The 5,756-nt window shown below is 45.1% G+C and overlaps 1 pseudogene; it reads left to right on the top strand.

The window, feature by feature from the left end:
- Positions 1–5,127: 5,127 nt before the first annotated feature.
- On the top strand, positions 5,128–5,245 carry LOC126458969 (5S ribosomal RNA; annotated as a pseudogene).
- Positions 5,246–5,756: the final 511 nt, after the last annotated feature.

The following is a 5,756-nucleotide window of genomic DNA, read 5'->3' as shown; positions in this document are numbered from 1 at the left end:
GCTTGCAGTGCGTCGTCGCATGAACCCCTATCGCTCACTAGATGTCCTCAGACGGACAACCTTCGAAGGGTGGGACAGGCTTGATCACGTTGACTCGACCACTTTGTGGGCAGTGACCCAAGGAGGATCCCAGCATGTTGCAATGCACGCGCAATAACAATACGCTACTGAATGGAAACCAGCAGAAGATTCTGATTTCACAGACGTGCAAAGACGTTTATTACCTATTTCTGGTTATTGTTTTGTTTTAAAGCTACTTATTAGGGTTCCATGCCTCAGTCGCTAAAACCTGAACCCTTGTGGGATCACTTTGCTGTCCGTCTGTCTGTCTGCCCAACTGTTCAAAACCCTTTTTCTCAGAAATGTTTAGACGCATAGTAAGGTCACATAGTAAGGTCTATGATCCCTTGGGGATGTAAATAAGTGAAGTTTATAAGTCAATACAACCGAAAGATACAGACGTTTATGACACTTTTTGTTACTCTCGAACTCAGTACAGGGTACTTCCCTCTGACCTAGAATCATGAAATTTACCAAGAAGCAAGGTTTCACACTACAGTCAAAGTAAAAACCCGAAAATTGTTAAATGACATATCACACGAAAAAATATTTCTTTTGTCACTTGTTAACCGATTTCAAACGTGAAATTGAAGCGTTCACAAAAGTCTTGGGATACATAGGACAGATATCTTGCCAGTATCAATGCCGGCAGCCGGTAGAAATGGTAAAGATCCTCGATTACTGAAATGGATGAACTGTCTATACACATAAGTAGTTCGTATGTAAAATACAATGCGCGAGTCCTACTCGCGCATAGACAATTGTTTAGTGTTTTAAGGCTTATTCTTCCACTTCTGGCTCCCCCAGAATCTAAGAACGTGTAGCGCAGAATTTTTTTTTTAAGTGTCGTTGGTGATTTTACGTATATGGGCACCAATATTTATAGCCTTTGAAGCTGTGCCTCATAATGTTTTCGCGAAGTTTTCATTCATACATAAAATTTCGGGAGTGCAACCGCATAATCTTCATGTTTTCTTTTTCTAATATTTCGGTGGAACATTTTCCGGTCATCTTCAGAGTAAGCCGAATGAAGCTACGATACGCTACAGTACTTGAACCGTCGTTTTAAACCACAGAAAACACAAACGCCAGAGGCGTTGATCGACGGCAAAGAGTATGCTGTCATACATGTTGGGATATCGGTGTCTCATTATTTGCTGCATTGTAGTGACGTCTTTGCGAGTTCATTAAAGAAAGAGCCGTATTCCATGATTTGCCTAGGTTGAAACTGCTTTCTTTGTTAATCATGACGGCTTTCTGAAAGTAATGCTTCCGAATTTTTGTTGTGAATCTCTTAAAGCCTTTTAAACAAAACAAACGTAATTAACAGTCTACATCTTTATTCTTCATGTTTACATATTTATTTCTCAACATAGTCACCCTAGCGACAAACATTCTCCCAATGAGAGACCAGTCTGTTGATACCGTCACTATAGAATGTTTGGCTTTGTAGACGGAGCAACTACCTCACCTGCGCCTACACCGGTTCTTCACTATCAAAGTGAAGCCCTTGAAGGTGTTCCTGAAAACAGGTGACAGTCGGATACGACCAAATCGGGAATGAATAGAGGATGACTGATGACAGTGAACCCAAGGCGTCGGGTTGTTGTAGACGTCGCAGCGCTCGTGTGCTGTCCGTCATTGTCATGCTGAAGGAAAGGGTGCTCCATGTGTGGACGAGCTATTCAAATTCAAAACTCAATTACAGCACACTGTTTCTCACGTACCGACATACTTACGTTACACATCGCCATACTACATGCTACAAACTTCGAGCCGTCTAGCGGCAGGGGGCTGCAAATATAAAGAATAAAGGATAAATGTGTAGAATGTTAATAATGCGCGGTTTATTTTAAAAGATTTAAGAGTTATCACATAAAAAAATGGAGACATTACTTTTCAGCACAACCTCGTAAATTATTCGTCAAACGAATTTCAGCTGCGGTTTTCATCTCCGAGTCCCAAACTGATGAAGTCGAGGCTACGATGAAGTAGACGTTTTCATATCGCCTGGTGCGACTGGTATCGATGCAGTGCTCTGGCATAGCCAATGTATTGAGCTGTAACAGTCGGGTGTATATGCAGTGTTCTATGCACATTTCCTAGATTTTACGAGTCATCTGCCCCACAAGACCACATTTAGCAGGCGATCTTGTAAACTCCAGCCTTGTGGCGCATCAAGTCATGTTTGACAGAATGCAGAAATGGTGATGTCTTCAATGGAATACAAAAAATCACATCAACATTGTGTTTGGTCAGGATCCGACCTATTTTTAACGACATGTTTCCCACAGATACCAAGAAAGCCATGGATCTTTCTATGTCTTCTTCTTCGTTCTTTATGTCTACGGCATTGTCATGCTGAAGGACGAGGTGCTCCATGTGTGGACGAACTGCGTTTTCTCTGGTTTAAAATGACGGAACAAGTGCTGTAGCGTACCGTAGTTTCAGTTGGCTCACTCTGCAGATGGCCGGAAGAGATACAGCCAGAATATCACAAAAAGGTGAAATAAAGCGAATGGGACTGTACTCCAAAAATTTGGTGGATGAGCCTCTTAGGATATCCCCTGCATTAGGAGGCGAAACTTTCAGCGCAGAACATGTCTTAGACAACGGACTGATGCACATATACTAGGAGTGTTCAGCAAGTAATTCAACACTTTTTTTTCTCTCGGCCAATTTCGCTTGAAAATGTGCGGAATTTGTTGTAGGACATCGTGGAATATTCCAGCTTCAGCCCCTACTGTTCTACATCTACATCTATACTCCGCAAGCCACTCAACGGTGTGTGGCGGAGGGCACTTTACATGCCACCGTCATTACCTCCCTTTCCTGTTCCAGTCGCGTATGGTTCGCGGGAAGAACGACTGCCGGAAAGCCTCGAATCTCTCTAATTTTACATTCGTGATGTCCTCGGGAGCTATAAGTAGGGGGAAGCAATATATTCGATACCTCATAAAGAAACGCGCTCTCTCGAAACCTGGACAACAAGCTACACCACCATGCAGAGCGCCTTTCTTGTAGAGTCTGACACTTGAGTTTGCTAAACATCTCCGTAACGCTATCACGCTTACCAAATAACCCTGTGACGAAAAGTGCCGCTCTTCTTTGGACCTTCTCTATCTCCTCTGTCAACCCGACCTGGTACTGATTCCACAGTGATGAGCGATACTCAAGTATAGGTCGAACGAGTGTTTTGTAAGCCACCTCCTTTGTTGATGGACTACATTTTCTAAGGACTCTCCCAATGAATCTCAACCTGGCACCCGCCTTACCATCAATTAATTTTGTATGATCATTCCACTTCAAATCGTTCCGTACGCATATTTTACAGAAGTAACTGCTACCAGTGTTTGTTCCGCTATCATATAATCATACAATAAAGGATCCTTCTTTCTATGTATTATGTGCTTCATGAGTTTCCGATGGATATCAGCGCTATACATAGCCTTCAAATTGGCGACTATAACGGAGGCGTCGCAGATATTTATAGACGACTGCAGAATGTCTACGGTGAACAAAAGCACGGTGAGTCGTTGGGTGGGGCATCTGTCATCATCGTAACAACGTCGCACAAACCTGTCCGATCTCCCGCGTGCAGGCCGGCCGCACATCTGTGACATCTTCGATGTTAGAACGTGCGGACATTATCATTCTACGTGATCGATGGATCACAACCAAACACCTCATTGCACAACTAGACGTCTCTATTAGCAATGCTGAGACGCATTCGTCCACCACTTGGAATGCTCAAAGGTGTGTGCCCGCTCGGTTCCTCGCCTCCTATTAGAAGAGCGTACAGAACTACAAATGACCCTCTGTAAGAAATTGCTTGAGTATTATGAGGTTGATTGTGACAATTTTTATCGAAAACCGTCACAGGCGATGAAACGTGGGTTCACCACTTCGAACGGGAAACAAAAAACGGCAGTCCATGGAGTGGCGACACACCACCTCGCCTCCGAAGAAAAAGTTCAAAGCCGCAGCCTCAGCCAGTAAGGTCATTGCGACGGTCTTCTGGCACTCTGAAGGCGTTATTCTGCTTGATGCCCTCTCTCGTGGTGCATCGACCGAGTCTAAATTGTATTTTGCTTCCATTAGGAAATTGAAATTTGTCGCCACAAAAATGCAAACGAAATTCTCCTTCGTCGTGACAACGTAAGGCCTCACGCAAGTCTGCGCAGAATATTGTGGGGGAGGCTAACCAAAGACTGCGTTTTATTGGCAGGACACTTAGAAAATGTAACAGATCTACTAAGGAGACTGCCTATACTACATTTGTCCGTCCTCTTTTAGATTACTGCTGCGCGGTGTGGGATCCTTACCAGATAAGACTGACTGAGTACATCGAAAGAGTTCAAAGAAAGGCAGCACGTTTTAATTATCGCAAATATAGGAAGAGAGTGTCACAGAAATGATACAGGATTTGGGCTGGAAATCATTAAAAGAAAGGCGTTTTTCGTTGCGACGGAATCTTCTCACGAAATTCCAATCACCAACTTTCTCCTCCGAATGCGAAAACATTTTGTTTCCACCGACCTACATAGGGAGGAACGAGAGCTTGTACGGTAAGATATAGGTGTTCATTCTTTCGGCGCGCTATACGAGTTTGGAATAATAGAGAATTGTGAAGGTGGTTCGATGAACCCTCTGTCAGGCACTTAAATGTGATTTGCAGAGTATCCATGTAGATGTAGATGTAGATGCACCCGAGAGGAGCTCACGAAACTTCACTAGACTGTTCTTCCTTTTCCATACTGCACCCTGGGTCTCACACCTTCCACCTGTTTGGCCCAATGAAGGATACAGTCTGCGGGAAGCAGTATGTGGATGACAGAAAGGTTACTCATGCAGCAAGACATTACTTCCGACGTCGACCAACAGAGTGGTACCAAATAGGCATACAGACACTTCCAGTAAGATAGACGTAAGGCCATCGCATTAAACGGAGATTACGTTGCAAAATAGGGTATTTTAGCCGAGTGAGAAATAATATGGTGTATTGGAATTCTGAATAAAACCAACCATATTTTCAGCAAAAAAAATGTGTTTCATTACTTATTGAATGGCAACGGCCTTGCCGCAGTGAATATACCGGTTCCTGTGAGATCACCGAAGTTAAGCGCTGTCGGGCGTGGTAGGCACTTGGATGGGTGACCATCCAGGCCGCCATGCGCTGTTGCCATTTTTCGGGGTGCACTCAGCCTCGTGATGCCAATTGAGGAGCTACTCGACCGAATAGTACTGGCTTCGGCCAAGAATACCATCTTACGACCGGGAGAGCGGTGTGCTGACCCCACGCCCCTCCTATCCGTATCCTCCACCGAGGATGACGCGGCGGTCGGATGGTCCCGGTAGGCCAGTCGTGGCCTGAAGACGGAGTTCTTTATTACTTATTGAATGCCCCTCGTAATTAAACTCACTAGGTATATAAATACACTACCACCCTCGAAAAGTCGGAACTCCTTTTAGAAGCCTACGTGGTCTGTGAAATGGAAGGTGATTACAGAGGCGGTGCTCACGTGAGAGTGCTGATGAAGATGGAGTGCGCGGAGACCCAGCCAATGGCGTGGATGGCGTGCCGCAGCAGGGCGGCGCTGGTGCCCGCGTAGAGCCCGGTTAGGCCCTCGTGAGCGACGATGGAGTAGGCGCAGTGAGCCGCCCCCCGGTAGCCGCCCATGCCCGTCTGCAGCCGG

Source organism: Schistocerca serialis, chromosome 2 (genome assembly GCF_023864345.2).
Source record: "Schistocerca serialis cubense isolate TAMUIC-IGC-003099 chromosome 2, iqSchSeri2.2, whole genome shotgun sequence".
Lineage (NCBI taxonomy): Eukaryota > Metazoa > Arthropoda > Insecta > Orthoptera > Acrididae > Schistocerca > Schistocerca serialis.
This window is presented reverse-complemented; position numbering and strand designations above follow the sequence as displayed.